The sequence below is a fragment of the Prunus mume genome, linkage group LG4 (genome assembly GCF_029339155.1).
Source record: "Prunus mume cultivar Tortuosa linkage group LG4, ASM2933915v1, whole genome shotgun sequence".
Classification (NCBI taxonomy): Eukaryota; Viridiplantae; Streptophyta; class Magnoliopsida; order Rosales; family Rosaceae; genus Prunus; species Prunus mume.
In genome coordinates this window covers 6,883,620-6,897,628 of record NC_142701.1, presented here as the reverse complement: position 1 = coordinate 6,897,628, position 14,009 = coordinate 6,883,620, and positions in this window count along the sequence as shown.

Below are 14,009 nucleotides of genomic sequence, written 5' to 3'. Positions count from 1 at the left end.
CATTTGGGATCGGTTTTGCTTGAATCGGTGGTTGAAGCTGAGAAGAATTACCTCTCGAGTCTGCTGCTCCAGCCCCCTCCCTCTGGAAATGCAGAAATCTGGGTTTAAAACTAACGAACTTCGAAATATTTACGGTTATGCCACTGAATTTCTTTTGATAATAACTTATTCGTTACAACTCCGATTTGAGTCCACTCGTGTCTACGAACTCGTCTCGCTGCGCTCTACGCAACGGTATAACTGAAATCCCCAAATTCCTTCCTGGTCAAAAAGTCAACTTTTAAACCACTAAAATTTTCTAAGGGTATAATGGTCTTTTACTGGAATAAATTAATAATTAACTATTAATTAAGGACCGTGTTGTTACATTCTACCCCCTTATAAAAATTTCATCCTCAAAATTTACATACCTTTTACTTGAGAGGGTGAGGGTATTGGGCCCACGACTGCTACTCGGGTTCTCAAGTCTGCTCTTCTAATACTGCACTCACCACTTGTATCTCAATAACTGTATCTATAAGGCAATTAATAAAATCCGAAGGCAACACATTTATATCTAAATACTTGGGGTGGCTTAAGAAAACATAAAACTCTGAAAAGATCTTATAACTAACTGAATTTCTGATAAATTTAAAACTCTGCTGCCATTAATCTGATATTTAGCTAAAATCCTATGAGTGTCCGACACTTGGCTAATGCTGGGCACAAAAGACTAATTTTCCTTTCAACTGAAATTAAATGAAATTCAAGTGTGACTTCTACCAAAAATTCGGCTGAGTCTCTCCTGTAACTGAACATTTCCCAAAACATTCTACCAAAACAAGCATATATGTTTAAATATATATATATATATCTGCTGCCAGCATGTAGCGAATTATATCCAAAAGGAATCAAGCATCGTAACACTCAAGTCTCAGGTTGCAACAAATCAAATAAATCAATTTGCTCATAAGATTCATCTCAACCTTCGGATCAACAATAATACACTGGCAATCTCAAACATTCTAACTCGTGTATTCCTATTTATACATAACTTACCAAACAGTAATTCTACTGAAAAACATTGAGTGTATAACTCATCCTGCCTGTAATCCTTCTTTGGACTCGGAGATATCTAGTCAACTTTGATCGCAATTCAGCTCCCACAGTCAGGATAACTCTAAGACTCGTGGGGCAAAATATGCTAGAAATACTTGAGCTGTTTAATATCATATCCAATAATAAAAAGATAAAGGCTAACAACTTAAATAAAATAAAATAAGATAAATTAAAGCAAACTTGACTAAAATAAGTAAAGTTCATAAGTAAATATATATATATATATATATATATATATATTCCATCTATTACTTGTAAAACATTTGTGATGTTTAAATAAATAATGGTAACTGTATAAAATCCTTAATTTAGTTTAAAAGCATCTCAGAACTTAAATTTTCTCCACCTAGGCGTAACCCCATATCTGATCCGTCAATTCCTAATAACCGTTAATTCACGATGTCAGTCAATTCCCTGGCGGTCTCGGTGACATAAAGTCAACCCGAGCCACCTGGCGAGGACTCGAGGACCGTAGTCGGCTGATCCATTGGCAGTCTCGGAGACAACATCTCAATCAGAGCATAAGCGGCACCACGCGGTTGGCGTCTCAAACTCGTGGGGCATGAACTGTCTCAAGGCAACTAGGGGTACCCCTGTGGTGGGTTTGAAAATCATAATCTGTTATTTACATAAACTTTCAATAAATTGGTTCTCAACTGAACTTAAAATATATATATATATACATAATATGTTTTTCATATGAAAACCTCAGCAAATTTTTCAAACCCTTCGGATGTCATTTACTCACCCACGCCAATGAGGTAAAATAACAAAATAACTGTCTAGCAATTTCTTAAAATAAGAATGCACATGTAATGTTGTGTCTACAGGAAGTTAACCTAATGCTCTGATACCAATTGAAACAACTGACCTAATTTCCACTTTGGAATTGGGTCGAACCACTGTTAACGACACTTGGTGGATGTGGGTCGTAAATGACCGAAGTGCCCTTAAAACAATAAACAAGTGAAAGACTCAACTCGTGGCTGCACCTAATAGCCGGCTACCTCGTACCCTTTACGAGGATCAAGCCACACGTAGTTCTTTCATCTGTTCCTAATCATGGCGGGCCTCGGAATCTGCTTCTATCCGGGCGCAACCTATAACTAACTACTGCTAATCCCATAACAGGGTTTAGATAACTCTAAATCACGGCTTAAGACTCCTACCCTAGGTGTAACACCCTATTTAGAGCCACTTTTGTTCTTGGACCTACCCCAAAAACTAGCCGGAAGTGGCCGGAATCTCAACCCGAAATCCAGCTAAACTTTGGATCCAAGATTAAGTTATCTACGCTAGAAATTTCTGAAATCCTACCTAACCAGTAGCTAGGGCTCGAGAAATAGATGAGTTTCCATACCTGGATCACCGAAAATAGTGGCGGATGACGGAGAGCGAGCGAAAGTTTATGAAAAGCATCCAACACTTTGTTTCTTGGTTTTAACTAGATCGGGCCACAAAGAGTGGGGCTAGAAGTGGGAAGTCAGGTGGTTCATTTGGGATCGGTTTTGCTTGAATCGGTGGTCGAAGCTGGAGGAATCACCTCTCAAAGTAGGTGCTCCAGCCCCAGAAATGCAGAAATCTGGGTTTAAAACTAACTGACTTCGAAATATTTATGATTATGCCACTAAACTTCTTTTGATCATAACTTCTTCATTACAACTCCGATTTGAGTCCACTATGTGTCTACGAACTCGTCATGCGGCGCTCTATGCAACTGTATAACTAAAATCCTCACTTCCTGATCAAAAAGTCAACTTTTAAATCACTAAAATATTCTAAGGGTATAATGATCTTTTACTGGAATAAATTAATAATTAACTATTAATTAAGGACCGGGTTGTTACAGGCACAGTGCCCATGGTTTTTTTAATCCGTGTTAAAATTCGATGCGTACTTTATTTTTCTTGCTTGGTTATTTTATTGATTTGGAACTAAATTTAATTGGATTAATTTTAACTTGGTAATATTAAAATTGTACTTAAAACTGATAAAAGCCTATTCAGCCCTTCTAGGCTATTGAATGGTTGAGCCACACAATTTCAGTCCTTGTTGGTTGTATAAAGATTCTTGTAAAATCTTGACAGTTCTTGTTCAATTGCTTCATTATTGTTAACAAAGCCTCCCTCCTCCAACTCCATTTTGTCAATGAGGTTCTGTTTTCATCTCCCATTTGCATTTTTTTATGAAGGAAACTGGTGTTGCTATCTCCTTCCTTTGCCCACTCAACCTTGACCCTTAACATAAAAAAACCTTTCCTCTAGAATCAATAATTCCTCAAAATTGGCTCACAAGCCATCTTTTTCTAGTTTTAAGTAAAAGGGGAGGGCCTCCCTCACTTATGTATAATCTAATTCATGAAGCCTTGCAACCACTTCTTGTTTCTTTTTGTTGACATAGTCAAAAACTTATTTATCCTTAAGTTTCTTGTACTTAGGAGATGACCATATCTCCTCCTAAGTAGAAGAAACTTAAGGATAAAGAATTTTCAGTCAGATCCAAGGCAAAGAGCAATAATACTTCTCACAAGGCATCAACTTTGGCCTCGCGTATTTTGAATGGTGAGTATGCTGAAAAATTGGGAACTTTCCTTTCAAAAATGAATGTATCTAACTTTTCTTTCAAAAATGAATGTATCTATGTTTCCAATTAATTGAAATCTTTTGTTCACTCAAAGGCAAGTACTAAAACTCTGGCAAGATCGATCAAAAGGCAAGGCTTGCAAAAAATTTATCCTCCGATCACTTCTCCGCCCCCCAATTCGTCGACTATTTGCTCTCAACAAGGTCAAAATGGAATTTGATTATCACACCAGACGCTCTGCCATCACCATTATGATTTGTGCTTCTCTAAACTGCATGGTCAAGAAGTTGGACCTTTCTATATGTCCATATGACGATGAAGTCGATGATCAAGGTAACTTCTAGCTACCTGTGGAAGTATTTACACGTCATCATCTCAAGGTTCTGAAATTGAGTAAAGTGAAAGTCATTGTGCCACCAGATTCTCGCCTATCTTTCAAGGTTGTGCATGTGGACATCTCATATTATTACGAAGAATCCTTGCAAGATTTCTACATAAACTGTCTGAACGAACATCCTGATGAAAAACTAAACTTTGATGTCAATTCGGAAAGTCTGAAGGCTTTATACATTAAGGTGCAATCATCGTTTAATTTTGAGGATGACAACGACAACCTAGATACATATAGTTTTGTAACTAATGCACCAAATTTGGAGAGCCTTGTCATCGATGAAGACATCTTGGGGACTTATGAAATGGAAGAAATGTTTTTCCTATGTTGGACCAATAATTCAAGTTGGGTGGCAATATCTAAATTACCCCAATAATAGAGAATTTATTGATAGAGCTTTTATGATAATGGCTGGTTTGACTCATGTTAGGTGTCTGACCCTGGGCGAGTGTACATTTGGGGTGAGACATTACCTTTTAATTAAATGTTTTAGTGGGCGTTAGTGCACTGATTTTATTTTGGTAAACTTTTTGGTATTTAAGAGGTGTTTTTAATCACTTTCTTGTTATTTTCTTTCTTTTTAGCGAAAGCACTAGGATATGTTGTACACTTGAATTATCTACATGATCATGGTCATGGTGTACTAACTTGGGATAAAGCGGAAGTTTGGATATTCTGTAGGCAGACATTCCATGAGTTCCATCATTTGACCAACTTGAATATGTCAATTGGAAATAGTCATGGTTGGAATCTTTTGTCATACTTACTTAGGTTTTTTTTTCTAGTTTGGAGACGTTCCGTTTGGAAATGGTGAGTATATCAATTTGTTTTTACTTTCTTTGTACAAAAGGAGCGCAACATTTTATAAATCTTTATTTTTCTTTTCTATAATTTATTGGATTGGCAGGTTTATGTACATGATGTGCATTGAAACAATAGATTTACATGGAATTCACCCCAAGTGAAACCAACATGTTTGATGGAGACCACCATTAGTGTTGATGTGACCAAGAGGACAAAAAGGAATGCCATTGATAAACTATCTCCAACAAATTTCTACTGAGATTCAAAAGTTCCAAATCATAATCAAGTGATTTAGTAGCGCAGCTGGTGTATTTCTTATGTTTATTGAATTTTTCTGGAATGTTTAGGGTTCTTGCTCTATGTTTCTTTAATAAGCAAGTGCATTTGACACTTATGATGATACCTTGGGTTATTTTGAAGTTGAATTTGGATTGATAAGTCAAGCATTGTCTTGATAATTGTTAAATGAAATTTGAATTTTGCTGCCAGTTTATTAACAGATTTTGTCACTCCTAATGATTTTCTCCCTTGAGGAAGTATTAAGGACGTGACAACTTCGTTAATACATTAAGAGATCTTAAAGAACAACCATTGTTGTTTTGTCGCTCAACCTAGAAAATGAAGGAGTTTCTTTGAAACTTTCAAAATAAATAAGGATAATTAAGCCTATAAGTTACATCCGTTGATCTATGAGCCATGCAACACATCCCAAATAAAAGGAGATGTGAAAATTCCTTGCTCCAACGTGTTCATAAATTAGAAAAGACCGATGGTCAATCTGAATTCAGAACAACTTGGACTTAGTTCTGAACTCTCTAGAAATATGCCTAATAGGGATGGCAATAATCCGCGTATGGTAAGGTCTTTGGCCCTAACAGGGAGAATTTTCTGGAGGAAAACGGGGGCTGATACAGGGATCCCCATTTTTAAAAATACCCCATAGGATATGGGTCAAGGATGGTATTATTATCCATATCCCCGAATCCGGCCCGATAAGTGTTGTATTTATTTTAATTAATAAATATATATAATATAATAATTAAAAAGTTACCATAATTCCTAAACCCATCTCATGTACAAACGTTCCTTATTCCAACTCCAACACAACCATTCACCTTCTCGCTTCCTAATTCTTATATCTCTCTGACTCTAAGCAATTAAAGTTTGAAACAAAGTTCTAATCTCGTTTTTAATATATGTCATAATCAAGTCCAACCTTCACATCTTTTCCTTAATCTCTATCAGAATCAAGTCCTTCACATCTTTTTCAATCTTGTATTTTCACAGAAACCCCATGATTTGAAACTTCAGAAATTGAGGCAATTTGATATTTGGAGAAGGCTCTTTTAAAGGTGATTCGCATAAGGTGCTTTGCATAGGAACATTTAAGAGTTCAAGTTAGTGGACAATCAACTCAAATATATGCATGCCTTTAAATGTGGTGAAGAATTATCGCACGTAGTCAGTTCTTGAATTTGGTTTACTTTGTTTAAGGTACCATATTTTTTATGATGATGAGCAAACAAAGTGATAAACATTTTCCCGTTCTTAGACAATTGTATAAATAACTAATTAAATAATATTAATTTAAGTTAGATTAGTACGTTAAAGTAGCATGGCTGTTGTACAACCACATATTCTTCTTTTGTCCATTCAATTGTTGATTTTCTATGTTAGATTTATAGATAGTGGACTTAATTCACTTGTATGATCTTTTAATTTTATATTTGACAAAATTAAATAGTAGGATATGAGTTCCATTAATTTTTATCATATTTTTAATAAGTTTAGTTCTTTGTGTATGTACTGATTGAATATTAGGATATAATTTCAATCTAATTTTCTTCTTTTAATCAACTTATGACTACATTTTTTTTTGTTGCATTATTCTTTCTTTTTTTAATAGGCAAATGATAATTTTTTTTTTTGGCTAGATGGGTGACCATAATGAAGAGATTCAAGCTCCTCAAACCCCAAATGAGGATCAAAACAACTCTATGCGGCAAATTGAAATATAAAACAACCCAACACCAACTGAAAATGAAAACAACACTGCAAAATCAGGTTCAACTCAAGTTGGTGTGAATAAAAGGAAACGTAGATCTCCAGCTTGGGAACAAAAGTGGAATTGTCATCACAACGAATGTGTGGATATCGAATAATCAAAAGAGACGATTCATGACTATCACATTACATTTCATTGATGATGCATAGAATCTACAAAGCCATTGTTGAGGCCCAAAAAAGTCACAGGAAGCCTAAAGACATTCAAAACCTAATATAACATATAATGTTGGTCATGCGTTAATTCAAGCTGTATTTTGTGAATTAATTTATTAAATAAATATATAAATAGTGTACATGCCATGCAAATCAATAATATATTTTTCCTATGACAATCACCTACCAAGCTCACATGAACCAAAGTCATGTGGTTTACAGGGCTTGCATGAGGGATTGTGGTGTAGAATGTTACGAAGGTCCACAAGGCCAACGAAGCTCTTGGATAATGGAGACTTTGGGCTAGCTACTTGGGAGCACCAAAGTCCGAGCCCATTACTTAGAGTTCTCCAATGTGGGTGAGCAAATGAGATATTTTTCAAGCACTTCCTTTTACCCATAGGAAATAGTCATTTTCCAAATGTCTAGCTTTACCCGTTGGAAGCAAGCCTTTTCCAGCACTCTCTATTACCGCTGGAAACAAGCCATTTCCAGCGCTTCCTTTTATCCATAGGAAATAATCAGTTTATGGTACCTAACTTCACCTGCTGGAAAATAGCATGCCCTAGTACTCCCTTTTAGCCACTGGAAATAGGCTGGTTCCAGCACCTCCCTTTACCTATTGGAAATAAAGGAAAACCCCCACCTTCTATAAATTGGGAGGCATTTCTCAGCCAAGATCAATCTTGGTTGTTGCAAGCTTCTCAACAACCATGAAATCTCACCTTTCTTCAGTTACTGCAAGCATTCCAGCAACTTCTAATTTTTCTTTGGCCAACACTCCCTTACTCGGCTGCCGCAAGCATCCCAGCAGCCATCAACTCCCATAAATCATCACCTAGCTCCAACCTTTTCCTTCCTTCCAAGCTTTAAACATCATAGCCTTCAAACCTCAAGCTTTTCCTTTCATACTCCTTCTCTTGAAACTCTTAAATCCATAAAGCATCACCTAGCTCCAAGCATTTCCTTCCTTCCAAACTTTAAACACCATAGCCTTCAAATCTCAAGCTTTTCCTTCCATCCTCCTTCTCTTGAAACTCTTAAATCCCTATAGCCATAGCCACAAACAACAAATTATCAACACCAAACTCAAACATATCCAACACCAAGCCAAGCACATGCATTCTCATTTGCTAAACTTGTGGGTCTTTAGCTCCCACACTCCAAGCTCTCATGTCAAGCTCATGTCAACATCAGCAAGTCATCTTCAACTCTTCGTCGAGTTGCAGGAAACATCAATACAAAACACGCAGCTACTGGAAGAAGAACAAAGTACTCCCCTGTGACTTGCTTCTCCCTCGGGATACTTTGGGTCTAGTTCTCACTAACTCAGACAAAGGGGTAACAAAGTCTTCATTCATCACTCTATGGCGATCCAAAAATCAACAAGCCGGATGAGCCTTCGGACGAAAAAGACCCCAACAGCCGTCTAATAAGGTAATTTATTCTATTGTTCTTATTTAAATTCTCATTACTCATTTTTTACAATAATTAGATTGTGACTTATTTGGTTTTCATTATAGGTTCATATATGTTCCATGTCCACACAGAGCGGAGGTACTTGTGGATCCTTTATTAGAATGCATGTTTGGTTGGAATCTTGACCGTAAGTTGTCTACCTTAACTGTTTCTCTACAAGATTTGTTATACTTCACTTATATTAGATAGATGTTTATTCCACATGTGTTGTTGTGCTCATATTTTAAATTTGGTGGTGAGAGATGGCTTAGATGTGATTAAAAAGAGTATTGAGAAAATTAGGTATAGTGTTGCATATTGGCTAGGAACCCAAAAAAGAGAGGATAAATTTATTGAAGCAGCCAAATAATTGATAGTTCCAACCATTAAAATGTTAGAACTTGATTGTAAGACTAGATGGAACTCTACTTATTCCATGCTTAAAATTGCAATGATATACAAAGATGTTTTTCCTCGTTTGAAGTAATGTGAGCCTTTGTATAAAGAAATGTCCAATGAAAGTGATTGGGCAAAGACAAAAGAGTTTGTTGACAAATTGACAATGTTTTATGATGCGACTTTCCTTTTCTAGGAGACCAAGTATCCTACTGCTAATCTTTACTTTAAGAATAATTGTGCTATTATATTTTCAATTTATGCATGGCTTGTTTATGAACAAGAAAAGGTACAAGCAATGACATTACAAATGCAAACAAAAGTGTGAGAAATATTGGGATACGATACACGGTTTGATGGGAGTTGCAAGTATTTTGGATCCAACGTATAAGACGAAACAAATTGAGTTTTTGTGCCCTCTCATATATCTAGAGAATGCAACCCAAGAGATCAAGAAATATAAAGATATTCTTTATGACTTGGTCAAGGAGTTGTTGGAAATACAGTAATCAGCGACTATTTAAAATAATACAAATTTATAAATAAACCCAATCTTAGACATGTATTTATAAAAAAACTCAAACACTATTTAAACATAGAAACACACCCAAAATCAACCACAAAGTCAACTTTTTGGGTGTGTTTATAAATGGGTTTTGAGTGTGTGTAATAATGGGTTTTGGGTGTGTTTATATGTTTAAATAATGCTTGGGTTTTTTTATAATTTCAACATTTTGGGTGTTTTAGTGAAACTCCCTTAAAATAACTATATATTATCAATATGAACAAAATAGATACAAACTGTAATACAGAATACAGTAAACAACAATTAATAAAACTGACTTGGATTCGAGATAAAGGCTTGCAGATTTGATGCAATGTCCTAAAGACAGTAATTTCATCCCTCGGTGCTTGAAGTTTTACAGGTGACTGCCTTCTAGGATTCAACTGTCTGTATTTTAAGCCCTAGCACTCGGACTTAGAAAACTTTGTTTCTTTTCCTCTCAGACAATGTGAAATGCTTGTAGAATGCTTTTTTTGTATCTAACGAATGAGGCCTTGTTCGATTTAAATAAAACTCTGAAACCTTATCAGAATAATCACAATTGTTAGAAAACAGTTAATTAAACTAATCCGAATTAATAAAAAATTATTATTTCGAAACCAAAAAAATTAATTTAAATTTGAACGTGCCCAAGTAGTGCCCCAAGGCTCAAGGCCCATCTTTTTTACCATTAAATATTATAGAATTTTATACAATATTCAAAGCCCAAATAGTTTTTGAAGCCCAATTTGTTTCCACTTGACCCACTTCCATTTACTAAGTGTGAGACTTCCACACTTATAAAGACCTCACTCTTTCTACTTTCTACCAATGTGGGACAAAGGCTCTTGAATTTCATTCAAACTTCCAACATGAGTATCAATCAAAATCTCTAGAAAGTCAGCAAGAGCAACCTGAATCTTCAATTCACACATCTTCGTCAATGGTATCTATACCTAAACTTGATTTGGTAAAGCAATTGGATGTGTTTCTTTCTCATTCCACTATAACCACATATGTGAAATATGAGTTGGATCATTATCTCAAGGAATCTCTTTTACCTAGGAATGATGATGATGATTTTGATATATTGTGTTGGTGGAAATCAAATGCGATCAAATATCCTACTTTGCATGATATTGCTAGATATATTTTGGTCATTTTTGTATCTACGATTTCTTCAGAGTCTTGCTTTAGTACAAGTGGAAGGATTATAAGTCCACACACTACAACTGACTTCATTCAAAAACAATGGAGGCATTGATGTGTGCTTGTGATTGGTTATGAAGTGCAATTAAATGTATTGAAATATTTTTGTGGTTATAATTTTCAATTTAAGTAAATAAAAAATTTATTAGTATTTGCTTTTTTTTTTTTTTTTTGTTATATGGTTAGCTTCAAGCTCTAATGATAATGAAGCTAAAAAATCACTGTTCAAGATGAGGAGGTTGATAACAATGAGGAAGAGGTAACATTCTCATATTAATCGCTCTTTTTTAATGGCTTTCTCTTATTTAATCATTAGCTTCTAATTATCTTTATAAAAAAAAATATCTTTCTCTTACGTTTTCTTTTTTATTAGGAGTCTACTATTGAAACATAGAACATGTCTTTGTTTTTCGATTGAAGCTAAGAATAACAAAGCACATGAGTCTGGGGGATTTCATTTTATGAAAGTGTAGTTTGTTTTTCATATTTATTTGTGATTGGTTTTCTAGTTGTAGACTTGGATGTGTTTGTGCTTACTTTAAACTATGTTGTGGAATCATTTGTTTTTGTGAGATTGGGATGAACTTTTTGTTGTTTCTCTTTTGATGATGAATGAGTTGGATTATAAACTTTGTTGGATGGTGAAGCTTTTGACTTTTTATTATTATATGATTTTATTAGTCTTGTCAAACTGAATTGATATGATTTTGAGTAGTTGAGTGAAATATTATAGTTCAATTGATTTTAATTGTGTTGAATGATAGTTTAAGGTGAAATTGAAGTGTAATATGGACTGTTTAATTTTTTTTATATAAAAAAATTTCGGGTATTTCAGGCCTGGTTTGGGACTTAATCCCCTTATGGGGACGGGGATTCCCGAAAATGAAAAACCAGGATGAGGCCGGGGATGGGGATGGTATTGTTATACCCGGCCCCTAATCGGCTCGTTGCCATCCCTAATGCCTAACCTCTCATTCCCATGAACACCATGCCCAGCTGCATCACTCTCCCCAAGTGATTCACTCTCCCTCAGTGTTTCTCTCTCCATCGCATAATATCCAATGCATAAAAATATAAAATTAAGTAGGACAAAATGTATATCAATATCCAAATTCCCTTCATACCTACTATACTGCCTTCACTTCACACTTTCCCTCTTAGTCATGGGAGTATGTAGCTCAATACCTATGAAACAAAAGTGCGATCTCTAAAGAACAACTCTGGATTTTGATATTTAATTTGCATAACTGCTTAAATTTACTCAAAGAAAAATTCACATGTTGTGACATTGGCTACAACCACACAAACATCTTTTACTATTGTCAACTTAAAATGACCATAAATCAATAATATGTGAAAATTGGAAGATGTCCTCTACTTATTTGTGCTAAATAAGAAAAAGATTGATTAGTTGAGAAGCTTTGGTACCATATCGTGAAGTTAGAGATTATCATTTGGCTCGTAGCTCATGAGACAAAGATGGAGATAGATTTTTTATTTTATTTTAAAATGTTTATAATTTTTAATAATTATTTTTGTATAATTTGATGGCTCATCTACTACTATGTCAATGGTTAACAAACTTCTTGACCAAGAGACTAATGAATGCATGAAATTGTTAGAAAAATCAAACTTCGAGTATAAAGTTGACAAAAAAGCAAAAAAAAATATTTGCGTAGTAAAGGTTGAAACTTGGTAAACTTTTGGATAGTAGAAAACCTTAATATTTTCATTTTCAATTAAAATTACTGTTATCGTATTTAAGTATATAAGGAAAATATTTTTTTAAGCATGAAACTAATAGCCATTTTAAAGTAAACTTTTCCATTTGCTAAACTATAATTAAAAAATAACTGGATAACCAATCTCTTCAATTTCATTCAAGCCACCACTCCCCTCTTTCTCTCTTCCTCTCAAACAAACATACAACACACAATTTGTCTAACTTGTCTTTAAAAGAAAATTAAATAGTTTTCTTGGATTATTATAGAAATCAAACAATTTGAACTATTTATGAACTTGGGTATTCGATTTAAAGTGCTTACAATAAGTACATTCAATATGGGCAAGGACGTATTCACTCTTAGACTAAGTTTTTGGAAACAATTTGGTGGTAATTTTTAGGAAATTCATCTTACCAAGTGAAAATTAGCCTACCTCACCCTTGCAAAATTGGTCCACTACAACTGAACAACTCCTTATACAAGTTATACATAATGAAAGAAAATATAGCCAGTCCTGTATAAATTTCTAACTCCGCCCTTGAATATGAGTTTGTCACAATTGCCCAAATAATGTTAGCTTTCTAACTAAATGAAGTGTTCTTACATTGAAAATTAATGAAGACACTCAAAGGCTTGTTATAAGAGTCGCATCCATACCACTACTAAGGTTTCAAGGTCTGCATAATACCTCCTCCAAGACATTATAGCTTAGTTTTCTCTAAAGTACTCATTATCACAATGTGCGTTTTTTAAGGTGAAAGGAGAAGTAAACAAAGAGAAAATAATGGAATTAAGTACAACTTGAAATTTGGATTGAAGCTATTTATTAAACTTTAGATAGGTTAACCTGAAAGCTCAAAGGGAATTTCCTTGAAAGTTTGAAGTTAGGCTGAGGCTATCAGTTGACATTTACTCAAGCCAAATCTTCTCCATGTACTGTAACATATTCATCCATTCACATGTCAAATCTAATCTTCATTTGGCATATTTCATTATCAATAACCCAATCTATCAAATTTGAGTTATCTCATAATAAAAAATAAACTAATCAGTAATTATGCAAATACCAACTAGTCCACCAATATTTTGATATACTAATTTATGTGCCACATGACATGGCAGTGTACGTCTTTTGCCACATCATTTATTTTTATCTCATTATCAATAGTTCTAAACTATCAAAATTGAATTATCTCACAATAACGAATAAGCCAATTATTATTATTATTATTATTTTTTAAAGGAAGATAAATGCCATTAATATCCCAAGAACAACACAAAGGAAATGGCATGTTAAGAGTACCCTCATTAAAACCTTCTGAGGAAAACCACATAGGAAAACCCTGAGCAAAGAAAGAGCACCACACATGCACTAGACTAACAAAAGAGTCCAGACAAAAGCACAAACACAAAATAATCACCTCCAAAACAACTCTACCATACCAACACACATAAACTAGGAGAAACCCATCGAAAGAGTACACCAACGCCTCCCAGGTTTTGTCAAAGAAGGCATCCTATGTAAACATAGTCCTTTGTACGTCGCGAGATTTGTCCAACATGCAATGGGTCATAACCAATG